Genomic DNA, 26904 nt, shown 5'->3' with positions numbered 1-26904 from the left:
TAAATTAATACAATAAAGTGCATAAGATTACCAAAAAATGAGTAAAATACAATTACCAAAAATTTTTTTTAATGAATTCAAGGCCCCTCTGTTAAGAAACCTTGATCTAGTCCAACCTTCATCTCCCAGTCACTCCCTTCAAGATTGCCTCCCATCTACTCTGGGTCTATATACTTTTCCTCTATTAAAATGTAAATGCAACATTAATAATAATAATACAATAATAATAACAACTCACATTTATATATCTCTTCAAGGTTTGTAATGTACTTTGTAATGTCATTTCATTTGATCCCCAAAAAACCCTGGGAAGCAGATGTTATTATTATTCCAACTTTAGAAATGAGGAAAGTGAGTCAGAGAAAGGTGAAGTGACTTGCCCAGGGTCACACAGCTAGTAAGTATCACAGGCCAGATTTAAACTTGGGTGTTCTTGATTCCGGATCCACCACCCTATCCACAAGGGGCTAGTTTCACTTTTTACTTGTATCCCCAGTGCTTAATAAATACTTGTTGATAGATATTGAATATGAGAAACCTGAGATTCCAAAAGGTGAAGGTCATTTGTACCAGGTCATACAAATTATAAGTAGCAAAGTCAGAATTTGAACCCAGGTCTTCTGACTTCAGGTCCATAATCTCCTTTCTATCAAACACTACTTCTCTCCCATTGATGACCAATCAGAGGTTGTCTGTGTCTCACAAGAATTCTTTTCAAGTTGGCTAACCCCCCCCCCACCCCAGCCTATTCTGATGCGGCCTCAAGAAGACCTTGGGTTTTCAAAGACTTGGAGTGGGATGTGAGTACTGCGTGATTCTGTGATGCTAAGCAGGCTTCAGGGACGTTACCCTTGACAAAGTGAGTCGGCTATCTGAGGAACAGCCCAGCTAAGAACATTGCCAAGAGCTTGGCTACTAGGGAATGGATTCCTTGGCCTTGGCAATCTGTGAAACAAAGAAAAGGGGGGAAAAAGCAGCTCTTAGTCTTCTGTGTCCTTCCATTTCCACAATGGGAGAGCTGCAGAAAAGGGGACAGAGTGTGCTGATAATTGCACTGTTTCTAGGTTAGCTATTTACATTAGCTTAGAGGCAGCTCCAGAGTGCCAGATTTGAAGGCAGAAAGACCTAAGGACATAGTCTCCCTAAGACACTTTTACTATCTGGGTGACCCTGGGCAAGTCACCTTAACCACTACGTGCCTCAGTTTCTTCTTCTGTAAAACTGAGATATGAATAACACCTCCCTTATAAGATTGTTGTGAGGATCAAATGAGGTAGTATTATTTGTAAAGTGTTTTGCAAACTCTTAAGTGCCATGTAGACATCAGCTGTTATTGCTCTAGTTGCTGTTTGTCATGATAGATGGTCATGACATGGCATAGAGGGAATGCCAGATGCTCTTCCTTTCACCTCATAGCACAGAGAGATTATCTAAAGGTGAGCATCTATCCACATAATAATGATAATGAAGCAGTCCATTGTCTCCCCAGGGCACGTATCTAAGACACAACAGAGACACATCCCAAAACTCTCCCTGTTAGATGACAACCACCACTACTGACCCTTTACATTTATTTACCTGAGCACAAATGGAACTGCTAGAGAAAGCAGGGATGGAGATTACAAGGTCTTGGGCTCGGGAGGGAAAAGTTAGGGACCTAGTGGCATTTTCAGCACTGCTGCCTATCAAAGGCAAGGGATTCAGAAGAGAAAGGGAGAGATTTGGGAAGTGAAGAGTTGATTAATAAAAAGGCATTTGAAATTGGGATTTGGATATCTGGACTATGGCCTAAAATATAGGAATGGCAGGTTGTGGGAAGCATTAGCATGTTGTGATAATTGGGACTGAAAACAGCTCTCCTTAGCTACCCCTACTTTACTTAAGGAAACTTCTGGGAAATAGCACAATCCATAGTGCCAGATTTCTTTTTGAGAAAGATAACAACTCCAGGGAAACCTGAATATTCTTCTTCAAGTTTGGGATATAGGAAGGCAAACAGGCTGAGATGAGATGTTCGATAAATATATTTGTGGAGCATAGGGAGCCCTCTTGCCTTACAATATTACAAATTACCAAAGTTTTGAGAACAAAGTGAATGGAGAGTCATGAGCCCAGCCACTGGTGGCCTTGGTGGGCAATAAAATTGATTTGGAGCATATGAGCACAGTAAAACCTGATAAACACCTACAGTTTTGCCAGGAAAATGGTCTCAGCAGCCATTTTGTCTCAGCCAAGACAGCAGACTCTGTCTTCCTATGTTTTCATAGAGCAGCTGCTGAAATCCTTGGGATCAAATTAAACAAGGCTGAAATTGAGCAGTCACTGTGGGTGGTGAAGGCAGATATTGTAAACTACACTCAGGAGCTTTTGTCAATAACTATTAACCCTCCTAGGAGCTCCATGCATATAGTTCAGTGAACATATTTTTCTTTGAATTGATCAATTTGTCAGCCCATATACCTCTTGTGTGGATGGGCCCACGGATGGTTGAGGGCGTTTGTTTTAGAAGTGACCACCTCATAACACATTTAGAAGTTTCCAAAAAAACAAAACCAAACCTCATTATGCCTCTATGTGCAGCAAGGAAGTAGACATTTCCTTGGATTAGCAATGACTGCACAATTTGAGATCAAAATTGCAAATCTATTCTTTAGAATAATGCCGCCTTCTCAGAACACTCTGATATCTTCATGTCTTATTAACCAATGTTACCATTGATCGGGAGGCCTTTATTTTGAAAAGCTTCTAATCCTAAATCAGGCAATTTGCCACAACCCTGTCTCATTCTCTGGTCTAAAGTAATATATATCAAAGTCTAACTCAGAAAGTATTGTCAGAACAAAACCGTTAAATGAATGATTTTTTTTCCACTAAAAATAATTTAACAGGCATCTCTTTGGGGGAGAGAGAGAGAGAGAGAGACAGAGAGAGAGAGAGAGAGAGAGAGAGAGAGAGAAAGCAATATAATATTTCAAAGCTGTGTTGAACTAAAAATTCTCATTTAGTGACTATAACTCTCTGGAATAAAACCCCAAATAAAAAAGAAATCTCACGTGTCTTTTGAGAAGTTACCCATAGTTACCACCAAATCCTTGCATTAAAATTCATGTACTTAACAGAAGACCCCTCCAGGCCCCTATTCAGAGTCTATTTACTCTTAATTTAGGCACAATTCAAACAAATGAGACTAGGGTGGGGTGTTTTTTCATCTATAAAAAAGGGTCTTAAATTGTTCATATTGTAGTTGGAAACTCACTAAGAAGTGAATATTGATGTTGTATTTTTCTTGCCGGATCACCATCATTATCTATTGTGTAAAACTCAGCTTAGATGGCTTTATGAATTTTTACGAACATTCACCAGCTGTTCTATGTGACGTTTCTTTTGCAAACTGTTTGCTTAGTGATGTACTCAGAATGAGTTATGAAGCATTGCCAGATCAATGTTGGATCAGCCCAACCTCAATGTTCGGGTAGCCTTTTTCTCCTTCAAATAAATTACTTAAATGATTCTAAATCTTTGGCTCATTGACTCCTTCTGGAGTTAATCTAAGCTCATCTCCAAAATAAAGCTTCCGTATAGCTCATGTCTAGATTTCCCCAAACATGGAAAACAAGGTCCACACCCCTCTCCCCAGTATGGTGACTCAGTGTACAATACTGGAATCCAATATGACTAAACTTTTATTTCATCTGCTACAAAAAATGCCTAAAATGCGAGAGATTCACCAGAGCCCATAAAACAAATACAAGGGAGGGAGAGAATAAATGTTAATTAAGCAAATACTATATGCCAGGCACTGTGCTAAGCACTTTACAGATGTTATTTCATTTCATCCTCACAACAACCCTGGGAGGTGAGCATTATTATGACCGTCTTTTCATAGTTGAAGAAACTGAGGCAGACAAAGGTTAAATGACTTAAGGTCACACAGTTACTAAATGTCTGAGGTGACATTTGAATTTGGATCTTCCTGACTCCAGACCCAACATTCTATCCACTGTGCCATCTTATGTAGGAAATGGAGAGCCATGATTTGAAGGAAGCTATGGTTTGTGGGAGGCCAAAGTGAGAATTTCAGATGTAGGGGTCCACTTGGGCAAATTCACAGAGGTGGAATGTTTCTGGGCAACAGCTGGCAGGCTGGTTTGACTGGAATGGAAAGTAGAAGAATGGGAATAATATAACTATAATATAAATATATATATTATATACATTTCCTCTTGAGACTTATTTTACATAAGACTTGAAAGGAAAGTGAAAGCCACATTGTGAAGGGTTTTAAATGTGAGGCTGAAGTTTTTAGAGGTCCTGGAGACAAAGGGAAGTTACTTAGGATTTTTGAGTAAGGGTGTCACATTTGCACTTAGGGAAAAATCTCTTTGGCAGCTGTGTGGAAGGTGGGTTAGAGAGACTTGAAACAGGGAGACCAATCAGGAAAGAGGCTGGTCAAGTCTCCATTCAGAGCATCAATCTCCTCTACAGTATCTCTCACCATTAGTCGTCTGGCTACAGCTGGAAGGCCTCCAGGGAGGAGAAAGCCACTACCTCCATAGAGAGTTCATTTGACAGCATTTTGATAGACATTAGGATATTTTTCCCCTTTGTTTTGAGCCTTCTTGTAACTTTAACTCAGAGGGTTCTGCCCTCTGAGGCAAGAAAAAAAAAGGTAGAATCCTTCTTCTTTGTGATGGTCTTTCAAATATTTGAACACAGCTATCTGGCATAGGACTTTGGAAGTCACCTAACCCGTCCTATACCATATAACACTGACTCAGATTGAGTTTACAATTCTCTAAAATTCTCAGTTTTTTTTTTCAGATAAACTGAACTAACTAATCATAACTCCCCTGCTCTGGAGTTTTGAAATTGATTTGTTGAACCCATGTAAGACTTTACATTTAGCCATAGTGAATTTCATCTTACTAGATATGGCCACCTATTATCTTACTAGTGCATGGTCACATTGCGCTAACCTAACAAGATCCCTTTAGATCCTAACCCTGTTTTCATTTTTTAATTTATCTCTCCCAGTTTTCTGTCATTGATAAAAAATGGTAAATAGCATAGGTCTAAGCTCGTATCACTCTGCTGATTTTGCAGCCCACATCTTTCCATCTTTTCTACAAGGATAGTATAAGATACTTGAAAAAATATTTTGTTAAAATCTAGGTAAACTATATCATTTTTGAATCAGGACATGGGCCCTTCTTCAGTCCTGTAGTGCCTCTCCTGATTTCCAGGATATTTGGTATGTCATTGAGAGTGGTTCAGTGGACATAGCTGCCATTTATTTCAGTACCCAAGGATGCAGTTAATTTCAAAGAAGTGACTTCAATTCAGCAAAAGCTGCTGGGTGCCTTCTTGCTATATCTCCTCACTTAGCTTGGATATGAACTCCCTGTTAAGGAGTTTTGTCTTGTTATTTCCAGTCCAAAGGTCATTCTACTTGATCAAAAAACAAAAGAAAACAAAAAAAAAAAACCAAACAGCTAGAAGCAAAACAGCTATTAGAAGCACTGTGTTCTCTTTATTGTCAGCTCTTATGGTCTCATCCTCCAGATGATTTTGGGCTAAATCAAGAAAGTCATGGCTTCTAAAAATAAGGAAAGAATGTATCCTACCTTGATAAGATCACATCTTGAGTGTTTGTGTTCAGTTTGGGGCACCACATTTTAGAAGGGGCATTGATAAATTGGAAGGCATCCAGAAGAGGAAAACCAAGATGATGAAAGGTCATGTCGTATGAAGGCTGGTTAAAGGAATTCTATAACCAATCAACATTTATTAAGTACCTACTATGTGCCAGGCACTGTGCTAAGCTCCAAAGAGATTATTTTGTTGTTTTTATTTCTATCTCCAGGGTCTCGTACAAGTGCCTGGCATATAGTAGTCAGGTATATAACAGGCATTTATTTAGTATTTACTCTGTTCCATGAGGTATATTAAGCATCAGTGATGTAAAGAAAGGTGGAGAAGGGCATAGACTTGTTCTTTGTGACCCCAAAAGTCAGAACAACAAACAATTGGTAGAGGTTGAAAAGAGGCAATTTTGCCAGGAGGATGCCAGGAAAAAAACCTACTGAATATTTAGATTGACCTGGAGGTGCCTGCCTCAGGAAGTACTAGGCTCACCCTCCTTGGAGGTGGAAAGCCAATGCTAGAAGATCTTTGTTGGGTATGTTACAGCAGGGATTCCTTTGTGGTATGAGTTGGTCTAAACAACTGTTTCCTTTCAGTTCTAGAATTCTGTTATTCTGAATATTGCAGCCTCTTCAGAACTGCTGGGTCCTTCCCTGGGGGATACTAAATGTTAATTCCACAAAGGCTATTCCATTTCATGACATAAGTATTGGTATTGAAAAAGATAGGGCTTTGTTTCTGAGAGAATGTTGAGATCATTCTAGGAGCACTGAGAGGCAAGAGAAATCTGGCCTCAGAGACAGGAAGATATGCTTTCAAATGTCGCCTCTGACATGCTGTTTGTATGGCCCAAGCAATACATGTAATCTCTCAATGCTGTAGACAACTCAATAAGACTATAAATTGAAGAGAGTCATTGACCTTCATTGGAAGAGGTCATCTCCTCACCTGAAAGTTCTCTATATCAATAATATCAGAGATCCAGCCCCTATCCCTAACCCTACAGGAGTTTTGCGGTTCCCTAAAGGCAATCCTGGTGGGTGTTTCTGCATTCAGCCTGAGTGTAATTTTCTTACATAGACCACGACCTCATCAAAGCCTCTTTGAATACTGAAAACAAACAAGAAATGTTGCTTTTTTTCAGAGCTCTATAAGAGTCCCTAGTGGGGGTCTTACTCTCTCTGGTACCTTTTCTGCCCTCAGCCAAAGATATACTAAGGCAGAGGCTCTAACCTGGGTTCCACAGATCCTTCTAATTATTCATAGATAGATCTCAAGGGGTCTGTGCATTTGGATAGAAAAAAATGTCTATCTATTTTCAATAACCTCTGGTTTCCTCGGGAATCCTGTGTATTTTAATTTATGTATTTAAAAACATTCTCCTGAGAAGGGGTCTATAGACTTTACCAGACTGCCCACAGGTCCATGACCCAAATAAGACTAAAAACTCATTGGAGGCATTTCTCTACTGTGCCCAGGCCCCATCCATCCCTGCTCTAGGACCCTCAGGTTAATGTGAGACAGATGGCCTATAGACTAACCTCAGACTGGATGTTAAGGGGGCCAGAGGCAGTGAGAGATCATAACTCTAGGCTTCTAATACAAATTAGAAATGCTCTTTGATGGTGTTAGCTCTCCTCGGCTTCTGAAAGCAAAAATGCAAAAATAAAAAACAAAATCAGGACCCCAAAGGGGGAACTTCTTTAGAGAAAAAAAAAGTCCCAACAAATTCTAATTCAATATGAAGGTTAATGGTCCTTCAAAGAGAAAAACAGAACTTAGTGGAAGCCACCCCACGGTGTCTCTTATTATACTTACAATAAAGAAGGGAGTCTTTAATAACCTCGGTGTAATTGTAGCTCCATAAGTCCGGTCAGATGGCAACTTTCCTGGCTGCCCGACCTAAATACAATCAGGATCAGCACAAAGACTTGTTTAAAACCATTTTTTTTGGTGGTGTTGCTGTTCAGGGACAATCAAGCCTCTGCATATTAATGAGGAAAAAGTGCATCTAATCTCAGCCCTCAGGAGGCCATATTCTTAGTTGTTTTATGCAAACTGAATCCAACTCAATCCTTTTACACAAGGCCTGCTAGCTTAAGAGAGGCCTGGCAGCCTAGCCACTGGGTTTGGGGTCCAAAGACCTGGGTTCAAATCTAGCCTCAGGCACTTACTAGCCAGTCACTTACCTTTTATGACCCTCAGTTTCCTCATCTGTAAAATGAGGACGTTGGGATAGATGGCCTCTAATGTCTCTCCTACCTCTACACTGATGCTCCTACTATGACACAGAGTAGTGCAAGGATGACCAGCTGTGGTGTTCCTTTCCTCATCACTGTCTTTTGGGTTCACTTAGTTTGTGACTGTCTTAGAAGAGCTACCTCTAAAGCAACATAAACGTATTCAGTGACCAAAAGCACACATGCCACCTCGAAAAAATGGACCATTAGAAAATGAACAAATTGTGTTTCTGTTTACTCTCCGAGGCCAAAGGTGACAAACAAGCACAGATGAATTTCACAAATTAATTTTGAGTTTCACCTACAGAAGGAAAGGCCATTATAACAGGGAGAAATAGAAAGTCTTAGGAATGGTTTCAAGAAATCATTTTCACAAATACAAAATGGGATGGGCTATAGTTAGATAGTCATTTGTCTATAAAGTTCTGAGACTTTTGTTTTCTCTTTTTTTAGTGGCCTACAAGCTCAATGAAAGTCAAGTGCAATCTGGCAGCCAAAATATAATCTTGGGCTACGTTAAGTGAGGTATGGTAGCTAAGACCAGGCAGGTAAGGTACCGCCGACTCTGCCCTAATCAGACCACAGCTGGAATATTGTTTTAAATCCTGGGCATCGTCTTTTAGAAGGGCATTCACAAGTTAGAAAGCATTCAAAGGAGAATAACCAAGATGGTGAAGATCATGCTCTGTGAAGACCCATTAAAGGACCTGGGCATGTTTGGCCTAGGGAAGAGAAGACTGGGTGAGGGATGTCTCCCAGTTAACTAGAATGCGTTACGGAAGACAAATCTAACTTATCCTCTGGTTTCAGAAAACAGAACTAGGAACAGTGATTGGGGGGAGGGGTGGCAAATTTAGCTTTGAAGTCAAGAAAAGCTTCCCAACAATTCGAGCCATTCAAAAGTGAGGTGATGGGTTTGCAGTCACTGGATGGTCTCTGGGCGAAAGCTGAATGACCACTTGTGGGGGGGTTGTAAAGGGCATTCTTGATTCAGTACGGGTTGGGCTAGATGAGCCCTGAGGTCACCTTCCAACCTGGAAATTCTATGACTCTGTGATTCCATGGCATATTGTCCCATGGTGCCACACCTCCAACCAAGGTAGGAGGCCTTAATTAAACCAAAAATAATTATCCTGGAGAAGTGAAGGGTACACAAAACCACCATCGATGTAATTAGTTTTCTAATTGGTTTTCTAAGTGCTCTTCCCTGCTGTGGACATTAGAGGCTGCATTGATCTTCAGATGTCACTATGTTTGAAATAATTCTATGTAAGAAAGTGGCCACTTGTCACATAGGAAAGCTCCTCCTGGCCATGGTCTTCACGTAGTTTACAAAACGAGCTTTTAGCAAGCTAGTCTCTTTCAGCATCATGTTAGTCATCTCGGTGATCACAGAAAGAGCAGGCTTAGCTTCAACTAAGAAGGCAGAAGTCATCATTCAGACTTTTGGAGTCATCCATCAGGATGTGGAAGAGAATTTCCTGGACCTCAACAACCAACACAACCACTCCATGGCAGAAGGAAAGGTGAAGATTTCACCAGAATCAGCTACCTATGAAAACATCACAATGGCTCCCTCTATGGAAAACTTTCCAGACTCTACTCCATTGACATACAGATAGCCTTCAAAGCCTGACTGAAATCTCCCTTTCTCTGCCAAGCCTTCATCATGCATGCCAAACAGAAAGTATATGTCCCTCCCAACAATACAGGTTCATTTAATATATGATTACGTACATAAGGAGATGTACAGGAGCACTGACTCTGGGCTCAGAGGACCTGGGTTCAAATCCTACCTTTCATGCTAACTACTTGTGTGACCTAGGACAGTTTACTTCCCTGCTTTCAGGCTTCCTCATCTGTAAAATTAAATTAGATGAGCTCTTAGGACCCTTCCATCTCTAGACCAAAGAGGCCCTTATCTCAAACAGTACATGACCGTCTCCCACGAATTTCTTTACTTGGATTTAGATCTCATTTCCCTAAAAGACTTTAAGCTTCCTGCCAGAGACAGCTAGGTGGAGCTGGCTAGAACATCGGACCTGGAATCGGGAACACCAAGCTCAATTCTACCCTCAGGAGCCTACTAGCTGTATGACCAGCCCCAGGCAAGTCACTTACCCTCCCTCTGCCTCAGTAAAATGTGGGTGACAATAGCACCTACCTCCCCATGTTGTTGTGAGAGTTAAACGTGCTTGGCACCATGCCTGGCACATAGCAGGTACTTAATAAATGCTTATTCCCTTTTCTCTCCTTCTCTTCTTCCCAAAGGCAAGAGATGGTGCCCTTACACTTGTTTACATGTACCACAACACCTAGAACAGTTCATTATACAGAGCACACCTCTATAAATATTTGTTTGATTAGTGTACATTCACCCAGAAAGACTAACGGTCAGAACACTGAGTTGTATTTGCCTTGGGCTTTATGCAGAGGTCATTCTCATCAGTCTTAATTCTTATCTAAAACATTGGTCTGGACCTGGATTCTACTCGGGAGGAAACTCCTAGTGAAATAATTGATTAGACCAATGAGCACTGAAAGGGTAGGGGCTTATCTCTTCCTTCCCCCCCAGCCTACACCTAGTCTAACCCCCTTATACCTCTCAGGAAACTGAGGCCCAAAGAAGTGATTTTCTCAAGGTCTTATAAAAAGCTAGTGAGAATCCGAATGAAGACGCGGGGCACTGAGCTTCTCTTTCCAATGCAAGTTGGTGAACAGAGAATGTCATCATGGAGACAAGATAGTACAGTGGGAAGAACACAAGCTTCAGAGTGAGAGAACCCAGCCTCAAACCCTGCTTCTGAGGCTTACCACTTTTTTGACTCCATCTCAAGTATTGTGTTTGTGAAATTCTGGACTGCTTCAGGAGGTGATGGGCTCCTCCCCAGTGGTGTGAAGCTCCTGGTCTCACTGGTTGCCTGGGCGCTCCCAGCATGAACAGAGATGTCATGCATTCATGAACACATGGTGATCGGGTACAGAAGCAGAAGCTAAAGCTACTGATTCTCCTCCTTGCTCCCTATTTCATAGCAGTTGTTCCTTCTTGAAAGCTGGTAAGGTGGATGGTGAGATACTGTCTGCTTGAATCCTTTTTAGGCACATTCAGTTTTGACTCAACAACCAATTTTTGTTACCGTGAAATAAGCTAATAGGCAACAGTTGTATACTTTCATGTTCTCTGAAGTAGGGGGAAGGACCCTTCTATTACACAAGCCTAGAAGCAGACAGGACGTATAGCACATGATCTAAGGATCAGGCCTTCATTGGCCAGTCTCCCCATTAACACACAAAATGAGCTCCACTATAATATGCCCAACAAATGGTCATCTAGGTTCTGCTTGAAGACCTCTTAGGAAAGGGAACTCATCACCTCTCAGGGTCACTCATTCCATTTTTGGACAGCTCTAATTAGGACATTTTTCTTGTTTGTTATCAAGCCTAAATGGCTTCTTTGAAACTCCTACCCCATTGTCCCTGGTTCTGCCCTCCGGGGCCAAATAGAATCCTCTATATAACACTCTTTCAAACACTTAAAAACAGCTGCCACATCCTGTCTCCTTTTTAGGCTGAAAACAGCAGCTCCTTCATCTGATCCCCATCTAACTTGAACCCAAGGCCCTTCACAAGCCTGAATGTCCTCCTCTGACATCATCGCTGGCCCCAAAGCTTCATGGAATCTCCACTTCAGCAAACAACTCTTCCTTGTTGATAAGAATCTGGTCCAGAAGAGACCTTCCTCTGCCTTGTGAAGAATGAAATTTACATTAATATAAGACATGCCAAGTATTTCTTTGCTCTTCTACATACCACACACACAGACACACACACACCTTGAGCAGATGTCCATATAGATGAAGTCCCCCATAGTTTTAATATCATGCCTCTGGGCCAGGTTTGTGATCTGTTCTCCTAAGCCCTTGTCTAATTCCTCCGTCTGCCAAGTACTCTATAATTATGTTCCTTTCCAATATGGAATGTGGCTCTCCCTCCATTATGAATCCTCATCCTCATGCTCTCCACAATTATTCCCTCCAACTCGGTTTTTTTTTATTTCCCCATGAATATTTGTTCTTAATATTAAATGCTACTCTACTACCCCTCTTATGGGTTCTGCCCCTTTTGCATTAGGGAGTGAGGGCACAATGAATAGCACTCATTCATTGGTTCTATGACAATGCAGTGTGAGGTGACAATAACACAGAAGAAATACTTTCCTGATTTACTGAACAATTTTTCAACAAAGCTCTATGGTATTATGGTGAGGCTTGATTATTATCCATGATATTATAGAATAACACAGCCCATATATAAGAATATACATACACATATACACACATTAGATTACATATACATATGCATTATATATACATTATATGTAATATATATATTTACATATAATGTTGTTGTTCATCCTTTGTTTTCAATGACATCATGGGTGTTGTCTTGACTTGCATGTGAATCTGATTAAGTGAGGCAGAGCTGCACAGTCATCAGCCTCACTCTCTCTTCTTGAGTCACTGAAGTCCAGGGGCAGAACAAAAGTCAAGACAAATGGTGACGATAATAATAGTACCCATTTCATAGGGCTGTTGTGAGGATTACATGAAATAATATTTGTAAAGCACTTAGCATAGAGCTTGGCATGTAGTAAGCACTATATAAATGTTAGCTGTTATTAATGTTATCGTCATCATTATTCTTATTATTATTATCCTAGTTCCACTGTATTGCACATAAATATGTGAAGAATTTCCCCAATGGAATGGTTGGATGAGAACAATATGGAATATATAACTCATAACAATATAGAATTGGGGCAGTACTTTCAGAAGGTCTACACTTTCAGTGGTTGGGGATAAATGCCTTAAGGAGCTGAAAGAATTTTTTTTAAAAATTGGCTAAGCAAGACTTCCAGAAAGGTAATGCCATTGTCTCACATTCTACTATTTATAATGCACTTTATAATGGGTAGTTCCCACTGTGGAGATTTTGATCAGAGTCTAGAAACTGTAACAACATTCAGAAGGACCAAGTTTCACATTTACTATTTGGGGGTGCTGCTTTAGTGGCCTAAGAATAATGAAAAAACTAAGTGACTCTACCCTGTTACATGGGGACATTTTCCAGTCCTCCAAACCCAGGTCTTGGATGGGTTCTATGCTTCCCCATAGAAACTTCTATTTTGAAATAGCAATCAAGGAAGAATGAAAAGGTGTCACATGGCTCCTTTTCATCATCTTTTATAATAATTAATTCTTCTTGGATAGACAGAGGTAGTACCTCCTTAAGGGTAGCTAGTATTTATTTTCAATGTCATGAACCCCTTTTCTGTCAATGCTATATCTCGCCTCCATTTTTAAAAATCTAGATCAGTCCCCTCTTCACCATCACCTTTTCAAAATCCCAATGAAAGGAGAAATGAAAGAGTCAAGGAATACCTTCCACTTGATTACAGAATTATCACAAAAGCTTAGAATTAGAAAGCAGCTCAGACACCATTTGGTCCAACCTATTTCTGAACAAGAATCCTCCCAAAACATTGTTGTTGTTTGCCCTTCATTCTAAAAGAGGACCAATGATATCACCACGTCTTGGCTTGCAAATGAATTGGATTTAAGTGAGGCAGAGCTGAGTAAAGACTTCACCCTTCCTCTCTCTTCCAGAGTCAATCAGAGTCCAATGGCAAGACTACAGGTGATGGCCCAGCTCCCCCAAAACATACTGTAATTCCTTGAATTCAAGACCTGCAGTGGAGGAGAGCCACTACCAGTTAATCAAGAATCATTTGTTAAATGCCCATGATGCATTAGGTACTGTCTTACCTGCTGGAGACACAAAGACAGAAGTGGGGCAGTCCTGGACTTGCAGCAACTTACTTTCTAATGACATCCCAGCTCCAATGCAGTCAACTACAGTTAACAAGCATTAATTAAGCACTTACTGGGTACCAGGCACTTTGCCGAATGCTGGGGATACAAAAACAAAACAAAACAAAACCTGTCCCTGCCCTTAAGGGGCACAGATCCTAATGACAGTTTATTCTGCTTTTAGCTAGCTCTAATTGTTAGGAATTTTTTCCTTCCCTCAAGTTAAATTTGATCTTCCTCTTTGTAACTGCTGTTCATCCCTCAAGATTATTTTCCCCTGAGCCCTATCTCTCTTCCCACTGAGTGCCTTTCAACTTTGTTATGCTGGGATATGTCAGGATTTTTCAAGACAACAGTTCAGTAGCCCAAAAATGCCTGAGAACTGTCAAGGGACAAACGGATACATTTGGTTCTCCATTCTACGTGAGGTTCAGTCATCTCGACTCCATTAAATGAGGAAACTTGGCAACCCTAGTGAGCTGCTGCAATTAAAACATCCACAGTATGTAGGCTTCATTTGTAAATATTGTTGTTCCTTCAGTATTCTCAGCTTTCTAGAAACAGAATCATGGAGAGTCCAATAGATAACCATGGTATCTTCAAGGACTAAATGGACTTATTTTCACTGTATTGCAGGCAATGCTGTTCCCTCCTCACCTCCAATTCTTGGATCCCATCAAGGCTCAGTTTAAATATCACCTTCTACAAGAGGCCTTCCCTGAGTCCTCCACCTTTTGGTAACCCCTCCCTCCTCCAATTACTTTGTAGATAGTTTGTATTTATGTGGATATATGCCATCCTTTCCCAGACCCAGTAGAACGAGAGCTCCTTGGGGTCAAGGACTATTTCATTTCTAGTTTTGTATCCTTAAGACCCAGCATAGTTCCTGAGTTCCTTGTAGGTTCTTAGTAATTCCTTGTTGAATTGAAATTAAATTGAACGCTTCAACTTTGGGTCTATTGAGAAGTTTCCCTCTTTCCTGGAAAGAGGCAATCGTTTCTTTTGGGCATTGTGCATATGCCAATGTCGCTGTGCTTTTAAAACAGTTTTATAAAGTGTGGCAGTGTCAAGTCTTCAAAAGAGGATTGAATGGAATAGTATTTAAATATGCCAAGTTAGTGCAGAACTCTGTCGGTGGTGCTGCGAACAGATGCGAGAAATGGAGTTTTTACTGTATCCAAAGAAAAATAATTTCATCAAGAGCAATCTCACTTGAAAAGTTGAACTAGAACTTGGAACCCCTTCTTTTTCCTCATCTTTGATCAGATGACAGGATGTCATCATCATTATCATCAACAAATGTTTATTGACCACTTACTGTGTGCAGAACATTGGACTAAGCATAAGAGACAGAAAGAGGGACGAGCCCAGGTTTTGTCCACAATGCGTTTTCCATCTAGTTATTGATACAGGACAGGTTTTCAAAATATAAATAACAATACAAGGAGCACAGATTAAGTGTAAAAAAAAAAAAAGTAGGATAGAAAAGAGCTGGTCTATATTTCCAGAGGAGTAAGAGGTCCCTGGGCACTGGGGGAATCTGATCGTTAAAGGATCCACAGAACCACGGAATATGAATGTTAAAAGGGAATTCAGTGGCCATCGAGCTCAACATATACATTAAAGGAAGCCCCACAGAACATATCTGAGATGTGGCCATCCACATGAAGCCTTCCTAAAAGGGCCAGCTTTCAGGGCAGCCCATTCTTCTTTTGAGCAGCCCTAGTGGGGAGGTTGTTTCTCTATATCAAGCCTAAATTTTCTTTTTTCCAACTTCTACCCATTGGTCCTGCTTCAGTCCTCTGAAGTCAAACAGAACAAGTCTAATCTCTCTTGCAAATGACAGCCCTTTAAATGCTTCAACACAACTATTACATGCCAACTGAGTCTAATCCTCTCTCTGCTAAACATGCTCAATTCCTTCAACCTCTCCTTATATGACATGGACTCAAGACCCTTCACCATCCTGGTTGTCTTCTTTTGGATATTCTCTATTTTATCAATTTCTTTCAGACACTGCGGCATCCAGTACTGAATGTAACCTTTCAGATAAGGTCTGAGAAGGGCAGAGCGCTGAGAGACTATTGCCCGATTGCTTCCCAAGAGTTCTATCTCTCAATATTGCCTTGAATTATATTAGATCTTTTTTTGTTGCCACATCATACTGCTGACTAATATTGTGTTTATAGTTCAATAAACCTCCCAAATCTTTGTCAAAAAAAGCTGTTCTCTACTATGCTTCCCTGAGCTTGGGAAGTTGACAAATTGGTTGGGACTCATAGGAACTTATAAAGAAGATGAAGAAGGTATTTATAGCAGCAGTGATTTTGTGAACAATGGCATAAAGACAGAAATGCACATGGCTTCCTTGATGAAGAATCAGGAGACCATTTTGGCTGGAGCAAAGGACCTCGTAGAGGAATGCTGAATCAAATATTTGAAGAACTGGGTTGGAGGGACATTAATGCCAAGCTAACTTCTCAGGAAGAGTTAACAAAGGATCGGACCTTGAGGAACATTTCATGGGACAGAAACCAACGAAGATCCCACAACTGGTCAAAGAAACGAATGATAATTCTGAAGTGCTCTTCAATCACATACACAGGGACTCAGGGATAAGGGAATAAGTTATGCAGAAGGAAGAGATGATGGGATATTTGCATGTGCTGGGAGAGAGATTGGCCAAATTGACTCGTAGTTCTAAGTGCAGAAGAGGAATGGGGTTCAAGCTATGCAACACAAGAGAAGGGGGATTAGAGGAGAAGGTGAGTTCCACTAATGTGAGATTTTTGTCAAGTCACTCAATGTTTCTGGGCCTCTGTTGACTCATCAATAAAATTAAGGCAGTTGGATGAGATGGTCTCTGACGTCCTTTATGGCTCTCAATGTATGTACCTCTCCGATCTTCAGTCCAGAGGTGAGGAAGGATTGAATCTATATTTGCAGCCTCTAGCCAGAGTTATATGGGCTCAATAAAGCACTTCAATAAGTTCAAGTTTCTTCTACATTGCTGCCGATTTCAAAAGGAAATAGAAGGCTTGGGAAGCAACATAGAGAGTTTGAAGTTGAACCTGAAGACAATGGAGAACCACTGCAAATTTGTGTTGTTGGTGTGCATCAAGCAGTGATTTAGCAAGGTTAATCTGAAAGAGAAACAGCAGACTCAAGAAGAGTAGCCAGGAAGTAATTTCTGTTACCCAGGATCAAAGAAATGAGGAATTAGACTGGGGTGGTGAGTAAGGGACTAGAAATGAAAAAAGGATGCTGAAGGAAGGAATCATATCTGAAATCAACCACGCTAGAATAGGAGGCGAAAATAAGGGCTTCAGAGGGGAATGAGAAGAGTCCAGAAAGGATCTCTATAAGACAGGCCAGGTAACGTTGGTTAAGTAGAAGAACTTGGAACTTTGAACCATGCTGAAAGAGCACTGGTATCAGAGTCATGAGGCCCAGGTTCTACTCTCACCTCCACATTATCTCATTCTGTCATCTAGGACAGGCCACCTCACTTCTATCTGCCTTATTTTCTTCAGTTGTAAAATGACGGGATTGGATTAGATGACTCTTAAGATCTCCAATAGCTATATTGCACTACGATTCTAAGCTTCTTTGATGCATTTTCATTTGTTAAGATCTCCTGTATCTCAAATTGCTTTCAATCACATAGTTTGAATTAAGCAGGCTTTTGTGCCCAATTTGCTAGTATCTGTAAATATCGAAGTGATGAGAGAGAATTAGGGAGGGAGTAGAGACTCCATATAAAAAACAGAAGAGTATTGCTGCAAGGGAGAGAGGATGTCCCTGGTTGGTGGCATTCTAGAATGAGAAGAACCAGAAATCTTAGAATCAGGTAGAATGTTCACATGGCAAACAATGGCTCTTTGAATTCCATTGCATTATAGGGCTGCTGAACAAAAACTTCATGAAGGGTGCCTCTTCCTTTTGGTTAACTGGAAAATAGATCTTATAACAGAATTTCACAGATGATTGATCTCAGAAACCAACTAGTCCCACTCATAATGACTCAAGAATTCATTCTATAGGGTAAACAATGTCACTCTTCCCCCAGGAACAAGATCATGAAGACTTGGTGAAGCAGGGAATGTTAGTTCACAAGCATTACCCAGAATTCCCCAGGTTTTACTCTGGTTCCCCATACTTCCTCTGCCAATCTTTAAGGAACTGGGGGGACTGAGAAGGTGGAGAGAGACAAGATGACATGAGACAACAGACAGATTGGTGGGACTCCTGGAACCCAGTCCACAGCACCTGCCCAGGAAAAATCCCAGCCCCGCCTCCTCTTTACTTGTCTGACCACTTCACTTCTCATTCTCCTTCTGACTTGAAAGTTGGATTTGAGATAAGTGAGTGAGGATGGGAGAAAGGTTGATCTTCCTGGCTATAATCATTATGGCTTGCAAATAAAAGTGCATTCCTTTAAATATTTAATTTGCATTCCAATACTGTGTGAAATTGCCGTAAAGTGTATGGTCACTTATTATATTTCTTTCTCAAGCCTAAATGTGATGGTCTGGAATAGAGAGAAGGGGATGGCAACTCTAACAACAGAAGTGATTTTTCCTCAGCTCAAGCTGAGGTGGAGGGTGGGGGAAGCTGAAAAGAGAGAGGATTTTTACAATATTAAAAGTTGCTGAGATGCCCATACCCCAGACTGCTTGTGAACCAAAAGAGACAGTTTTAATGTGGAAAATAAGACAATAATGAAAGATAGAAACTGGTGTGTTCATTCAGATGAACACATTCTGCATAGAATACCCACCCAGCTCTACCACTCTACCAAAAAGTGGTTTGGTCCTCCTCTTGGGAAACTCCAGTGAAGGAGAACCCACTCCCTTCTAAGGCATCTTTCTAGAAGAGAAGAACACTTCATCAGCAGGTAATTGTTCATCCTTCATTTTCCAAGAGGACTGATGCCATTACAATGTGATGGGTGATATCCTGACCCATACATGAACTGGATTTAAGCAAGGCAGAGCTGCAAAAAGTCTTCAGCCTCACTTTCTCTTCCACAGTCATCCAAGCACAGTGGCAAGATAAAAGTCAAGATGACTGGTGATGGCCCAGGATATAGTGGATGACCTTGGTGTCTCTGATGTCTGACCAAGATCTAAGCCCTCCACAGAGCCTGTTTCAGCTGCCTTTGTGGTTGCTGGAGCATATTGTTCTTATCCACCCATTCTGCTGGGAGACATTTTCACATGCTTGGTTTTCTGGCCAAAACAGAAACCACTGTTCTTTAATTTACTCTGAGGCAATAAGGGACCAAACAATGACCAAGTGGGGCTTGTCCTAGGGCCTATTGTTGGCCAATTAATGATAGCCAGAGTGACTGGATTTAAGCCATGGTCCTTAAGAAGAAATCTAGCCTGTAAACACCAAGACATCTTGTGAGATTTCAGAAGGGAAGGGAAAAAAGGAAAAGAAAGAAAGAAAGAAAGAGAGAGAGAGAGAGAGAGAGAGAGAGAGAGAGAGAGAGAGAGAGAGAGAGGGAGAAGGAAGGAAGGAAGGAAGGAAGGAAGGAAGGAAGGAAGGAAGGAAGGAAGGAAGGAAGGAAGGAAGGAAGGAAAGAAGGAAGGAAAGAAGGAAGGAAAGAAGGAAGGAAAGAAGGAAGGAAAGAAAGAAGGAAAGAAGGAAGGAAAGAAAAAGAAAGAAAGAGAAAGAGAGAGAAAGAGAGACAGAGAGAAGAGAGAGAGAGAGAGAGAAAGAAAAAGAAAGAAAGAAAGAAAGAAAGAAAGAAAGAAGGAAAGAAAGAAAGAAAGAAAGAAAGACAGACAGACAGACCTGTATTGCCAGACTGGCCATTTCCAGTTGGGTCCCCAGTGGGGCAGTTCCTACTATCCACAGAGGTTGTTGTTTGTCCAGAAACCCTGAGAGTTTTCCCCTCCCAGGTTGAGTTTTTTCAGTCTGACTAGGTAAAAGTGGCCATTCTCTGCCTCATTTCTTACCTAGCCATCACTGATTGGGTGCTGCCTCAGTCAAACCTGAGATCTTTTAAAGATCCTAGCTTTAAAAGGCCAGGGTCTTCTGCTACATCTGGGGCCATCTCCACTCACCCTGATGTGTATGCTGCCACTGGAGCCACACAGCTCCAGAGGAGAACATGAAACTGGTGACTCTGCACAGCCCTCCCTCATTTAAATCCAATCCACTTGCATGTCATGGCATCACCTCCCTGACGTCATGGTCCTCTTGACAAACAACAACAGCAACCTCACATGCTTGGGACAGACATCTCCCCAACTCACCAAAAGGTTTGAGGCCGGTAGGTTGCCTTCAATCTGGTTAAGCCCATCTACCAAGACAGTTTTACCAAGGGTGTGGCTGCCACTTAAGCCTTCTACCAAGTTCTGGGCACTATGCCTCTCAATTCAGCCTAAGAGTGCATTAATTTTTTGGCTACTGTCACACTTTTGACTTCTATTGAGCAGACTGTAGACTTATTTTATTAAAATAGGCATATGAGGTCTGCTAAGTAAGTGGTGCAGTGGATATAGCCCTGTGCCTGGAGGCAGGAGGACCTGGGTTCAAATCCAGCCTCAGACATTTACTAGCTGTGTGACCCTGTGCAAGTCATTTAATCCTGATTGACTCCCAAAATTAAATTAAATTGGTATATGAAAATGACTGGTTAATATTCTTTGGTATTTCTGGTTCACTGTACAAAGCAGCTCTCAAAGCTCTGTGGTTCTAAAAAGCAGAATGTTAATGACAATGTGTTACTTCTTGAACTTTGCTTATTACAAATGGAGTCTAATCCCTTTTCCCCTCATTTGTCATTTCCTCCTCAGCATGACTACTTGGCCCTTATTTACAGAAATGACTGTACTTCCTTAAATGCAAGGATGATCCCTAGCTTTTATGCCTTGACCTGACATTTCTTAGCCTTCAAGGCCTCCTGCCTTGACCTGGCAATTATGTAGATCTTGGACTTTTGTAACACAAATCTGTTTCTCCTGTCTTCAATCAATCAATAAGGATTCTTCTTTCCAGATGATGAAGTTAGTTTCATACACACCAATGCCACCCTATGGAGAATGAAAAAGGAAAACCAGATACCTTTCTTTTTTTTTTTTTTTTGGCTAGGCAATGGAGTTAAATGACTTGCCCAGGGTCACACAGCTAGTAAGTGTTATGTGTTTGAGGCCGGATTTAAACTCAGGTCCTCCTGACTCCAAGGCCGGTGTTCTATCCACTGCGCCACCTAGCTGCCCCCAGATACCCTTCTATCAGAACTTTCACTCTATTCTGGAAGGAAGTTACAAAGGATGGAGTGCGTAAATTCAAAGTCGAGGAATCAGTTGGACTGAAAATCAAGAGATCTAGACTTTAACCTCAGCTCCAACACTGACTCATTGAGGGATCTTGGGTAAGTCATGTAATCTGCGTTATCTTCATTTTTTCCAACATTGGTTTAGACTAAAGCATCTATGAGATCTTGTAGTTCTGCCATTCATCAATTGGCAGGATTTTAGGGGAAGCAGTATGATCCCTTCGTGTCTCTTTTAAACTTTGGTGGCTTTTTGGACACCTGGAATGCTCCTGCTATTTCACTGGAAAATGAGGGAAGTCGGGAGTCAGAGCAAGGCATTCCATAGGCAAAACCCTTTGGGTAGCCTCACCCGAGCTGATCCCTGGCTTCAATTAGAAACTAGGCCAGGCGGCTAAGCCAGGCCTGCCAATGTCTTGCAGGGACAAGAGAGCTGCTGTGCTCCGTTCTTGCTGCCAGAGGATATTCATGGAAAGTATATTTGAGTTTCAACTCTCATGCAACATGAGCCTATCCTGCTATTATTGCTTTGTGCTAAGACCTTCATGGCTGGGGTTGTGGTGGAAAGAAAGAACAGGCTATCATATGTCACCACACACTCCAGAGCGCCTGGAGGCACTCCTATGAGGACATGGGGGTTAGTTAAGGGAGAAGAGGGCGTAATAATAATGATAACAGTAATAATAACAAAACAATAACAGTAATAACCAAGAGAATGAGAAGGTATGAAATAGGAAATAGTATTAAAGTTCCAGGATTATCACTGAGCTGAGAAAAAGGAATCAAAGAATTAGTTTAAAAAAATGCTTGTTAGATGAATGCAGAGGAAAGCACTAATTTCCTCCCGCAGCAATGGAGCCCTCACTCTGTCTCACAAACACTGACATTTAGCTTGTCACTTTAAATTCTCGACCACATCTGCTGTCACACAGAACTTGTGATCTAACGAACTTTCGGGGCAAAGTTTTGTCCCTATTTCTAACAGATTATTTTGGGCATAACCCATATCCACCAGGGGAAAATAACAAACCACAAACTTAAAAATTGCTCTTTCTTCTCAGACTCATTTTTTACCTATCCATCTATCATGAAAAAGCTTTAGTGCTCCCAAGCTCATCGGATTATAAGATTTAGAGCTGAAAGGAACCTTACAGAACATGTAATTCAACAACCTCATTTTACTGATATGGTTGTACCAAAACAATTCCAAAACCTTCAGACAATTCAGTGGAAAAAACCCAATAGCCAAACTAATTTGTATGGTCTTTTGTTAGTTATTTCAGTTAAAGGATGAATGACCATGTCAACTTACCCCCTCCCCAATAAACTAGTGAGTGGTTCCCTATTACTTCTAGAATAAAATACTACTCTTAAGTTAGGTATTTTAAACTCTTTACCTTCTCATCTTTCTAGACTTCTTCCATATAACTCCCCTCTACTAGCTTGATGGTCCAGCCATACTGACCTACTGGCTTTTCCAACATATACAGCATTCCCATCTCCGATCTCCACACCTTTGCTCAGGCTGACCCCCTCCCCGTGTCTGGAATGCTCCCCCTCCTCACATCTTCCTATTAGTTGGCCTGCCTCCTTTTAAGACTTAGATCAAGTGCTACCTTCTCCAGGAGGCTGTATCCAGTCCTCTTAGTTCATAGTGTAGTTCTAATGTAACTCCTTGGAGCTCCCTAAGGCTACTTTTCAGCTACTCTGTATGTAGCTGTCTCCCCCAGTAAAACGTAAACTTTCAACTCATAAAACATATAAAAAAAACACAGGAGAGAGTAGAAGGAAATTCAGAAAGAGACATTGACAAGTTGGACAATATTAGAATTAGTGGGTTAAATTTATTATAAACTTTAAAAAAACACGCTATACATAAACGAGACTCATCCTTGTAACTTAATTAAAAAAAAACAAGCTACAGATAATTGAGATTCATCCTGGCAGCCTAACTGACAAGACAGAGAGAATATTAACTCTTGGAAGGCTAGCACTACTTTGATTTCTCTGTGTTATCTCCACTACTTAGCATAATGCCTGGTAAATAGTAAACTCTTAATAAGTGCTATTTTAATGAATGAATGGGTGAGTGAGTGAGTGAATGAATGAATGAAATAGGCCCCTGGCTAAGCCTGAAGGAAGCTTGTTTGAAGAGGGGGAGGTCTCTATCAGGGTTTCAGTTGCATGAATAGCTAATTAAGCTAAGGTGGTCTAAGCACCATGAAAAAAAAAATCAATGCTATACAACTTAATTTCTTAGCTCCCCATGAAGGAATCTTCCTTCAGGTTATCTATATTCTATGATATTCTATTGCTCTCCAATTTGTTGGTAAACCTCAGTCCCCAAACCCTCCAAATTTCTTTTGCCATATCATAAATAATAATTTCTTCACAAATACACCTATATATCCAGCTAGGGTTGAACCCAGATCTCTGAGAAAGAGAAAGAAAGTAAGTATTGAATGATTGGTTCTCTTTATGTCCCCATGAAACCTGAAAGAAATGAATCATAGACTTAATCCAAATGTAATGGTTGTTTAGGACACGATTTTAAAAGGACATTCAAACCAAAATCCAAGAGTTTGTTAGAAAAGTGAGATCAAAAGAGTGATTCATACTTTGTATTTGAAAAGAGATTTCAACTCCTGGAGTAGACTGTCCCCAGTTTAAAAAAAGTCAAGCAAGAAACCATAGGAAAGAAAAGGCTTCACTCGCATTCACAAACGCCTCCTGGCACCTGGAGCTCTGAGTGCAGTATGTACCATCAACATGAGGGGACTCACCCTTGCTACTGCTGTTTTATGTGGGTTAATTTTGTGTCTTCACTCTCTCCATTGCATCCATTGGGTTTCAAAAAGAGATTCACAAATAGCAGTTCTTTATCACAGGTTTTCATACAATGTGTTTTAAATGGGGAGTTTAGAATTACGCTGGCATTAAAAGTCTACTTTTCACTTCTTACGAGTTTTGGCAAGATGTCCAGAGAGCCACGAATCCAATGCTCATTTGAATTTCCCCTTAAAGAGTAAGGATCCAAAGATATCCAGACATTCAGCTATAGTTATGAAGAGATAACATAGCAAAAAGGGAATTTGGTATGGATAAGCTGACCGGCAAGCTGAAGGGCAGTGGAGCCTTAGAAAAGTGGATAATCTCAAGGTTCTGGAGGTACTTCAAAGCCTAGTGCAAGTACCTTATAGCATAGTGGAAGATGTGGATTGCAATTCCGCCTCAGATACTAATTAGCTGTGTCACCCTAACCTCACTCTGCCTCAGTTTTCTCATCTATAAAAAGGTTCCTTACATTGTTTCTAGCTCTGTCCAAATCTATGGTCTTATTGGCCTATTTCTGGGGAAAAGATGTGACTCTGAGGTATTAAGTCAAAAAGGTTATCTTGAATGTCACTGGATAATCTGTTTGTTTCTTTGTTTTTCATGGCTCTTAGATGACTTTAGCCCAAGCTGCTATTTATGGGGCAGAAACCAAGTGCCTAGGTATAAGCAGGCTTCCTTTAGACTCAGCCTGAAGGCTACTCCATTGACTGAAACAACAAGTCCACCATCATAATGAATACGTTGACTGTCATGGTTTTTCCCAATGAAATTAATTGAATCCGTTATGGATTTGTGGTGGTACAACCATATCTGTGAAATGAGTCTGTTGAACAATGTGTTCTCCAAGGTCCCGTTCAGCCTTAAATCTTATAGTACTGGGAAGCCGTGAGCATCAATGCTTGTCCATGATATATTGATCAGTGACACTGACAAATGAACTAGGAAGGAAGGACAATTTTAAAGTCTATGGTTGTTTTTCTCCTCTCCAGTGAATAGGGCTTATGCACAAAACGTTCTGTTTGAAATAGGCCTACAACTTTATCAGGGGAGGTCTTTAGATCTTTGGGTCTTATATAATAAGATGTGCTTTTAGAAGTCACTAGTTACAAGCTATAATAAGTGGGAAGAGGACTGAGGGCTCTTTAGTGAGGAGGTAAATTCACTCATTTATTCAATGTTTTTAGTGATTCTTTGATCCCTCCTATTTAGCTTAGTTATAATAACCCTGGAGTTCAACAAAGGCTTTGTAATTTCTCATTCTTTAGGGTTTTTGTTAGTGTATTTTAGTATTATTATTTTTATTAATATTTCCTTTTCTCCCTTGACTGACATGTTTCCTTAATGTCCTTATGAGAACACCAAGCACTCTGTTATATACATGAATGGATAGACTGTGATATACTTCTCTGTTGCTCCTAGCCTGGATGGACGTAAATTAGAGGGAGGACAAGATCATAGAGGATTATCTAAAATTGGGAATCTATTTTTTTCATATCACGAAGGCCTTTAGGATAAAGCAATAATAGCAGGGTAAGATCACATACCAGGAGGAATGAAACCTAAATACACTTTAATTTTATGTAAATACCCTCTGGCAACAAGAACAGGATATCGCAACCTGAAGATACCTGAGGGAAGATGGTACCTTTGACTAACTAGTCTGACAAGTTTCCAAGAGAAGCTGGGACTCAGCTTAGCAAAGATCACCCAAGACTGTCTGCCAATGACAATCTCCTCTTCTTCTCTCTGCTTCTAATGGAATACCAGGAGAATTCTGGGGATGCAAGAAGTTACAAAAGAACAAGAGAGAGGGAGAAGCCAGGTACTTCCTCTGAAATCCTTCTTGGCAATATATGGGAAAGTGTGAAGTAATCCTTCTCATTCTGAGATTTTAGAAAATGTTGCCTTACCCTAAAGAAAAGTCATAGTCTGTCACAGGAACAAAGGTAGATATTAACGAATTTATTTCATAATGTGGTTTGGGGACAGAAATGGCCCATTGCCTAATCTGTTAAAATCTTTTCCAGATCCTGATCAACATTTAGCACATTGGCTTTTCCTCTCATCTTTGCATTGAACATTTAAAACCTCTAACAACCTGGCTCCAACCTACCTTTCCAGATGTATTACACTCTATGCCCCTTCACATTTTGATCTAGAGACAAACTGGTCTTCTCACTGTTCTTCACACAGGACACTCTGTCTCCTACCACTAGGCCTTTGTACAGGCAGTCTCCCAATGCCTGCAAAGTCCTCCCTCCTCACCTCAGAGTCTTAGAAGCCCTAGTTTCTCTCAAAGCTCATCTCAAGTGCTACCTTCTATTTGAAGCCTTTCTGGATTCCCCACCCCTCAGCTCCTTTTGCCTTCTCCCTCTAATTACCTTGCATTTTTTTTTGTACACACACACACACACACACACACACACACACACACACACACACACATTCTTCCATAGGCACATACTGTCTCCCCAATAGAATATTCGTTCTTTGAGGACAGGGCCTGTTCGTTTGTTTTGTCTTTGCATTTCTAGTACCAAGCACAGTGTCTGTCACATAGTAGACATTTTTAAATGCTTGTTGATTCACTTATTCATTTATTCAATGGACATTTACTTTTAAATTTTTAAATTTAAATTTTAAATTTAATTTTAAATTTTAAAACAGATTAAAAATAGTTACATTTCCCCTTGATCCCTCCTCCTGACAACCATCCCTGATAACAAAGAGTATTTTTTAATAAGGATTAAGAATCTGGAGTGGTGGCTGAATGCCCCTGTGCTCCTCACGGGTGGCTGGTGCCTCACTTGAGTTTGGGAGTTTGGAGCTGGAGTAGGGCTAAAGTGGATGGTGGGGTGGGGTCCACACTAAATCTGGAACCAATATGGTAAGTGCCAGAGGGGAGGGCACCGGGCTTTTTCAGAAGGGTAAAGGAACCCATGCGGGAAAAGGAGCAGGCCCCAGTATCCGGTCTTTAGTGGCCTTTGTGCTTTTGACCTGGGTGAGATAGAGACCCAGTCTCCTACCC

The 26904-nt window shown here is 40.8% G+C and overlaps 1 long non-coding RNA gene and 1 pseudogene across 1 annotated transcript in view; one reads left to right on the top strand and one right to left on the bottom strand.

Annotated features, from left to right (window-relative positions):
• LOC110209935 (uncharacterized) overlaps nucleotides 1–26904 on the bottom strand; it is a 127630-nt gene that overhangs the window by 32724 nt on the left and 68002 nt on the right. The window lies entirely within an intron of this gene.
• On the top strand, nucleotides 1929–2418 carry LOC110209934 (ras-related protein Rab-28 pseudogene; annotated as a pseudogene).

Source organism: Phascolarctos cinereus, unplaced genomic scaffold (assembly GCF_003287225.1).
Source record: "Phascolarctos cinereus isolate Bilbo 61053 unplaced genomic scaffold, phaCin_HiC Scaffold_5;HRSCAF=322, whole genome shotgun sequence".
Classification (NCBI taxonomy): Eukaryota; Metazoa; Chordata; class Mammalia; order Diprotodontia; family Phascolarctidae; genus Phascolarctos; species Phascolarctos cinereus.
Note: the sequence above shows the minus strand (reverse complement) of the source record. Positions and strands in the feature narration are given on the sequence as shown.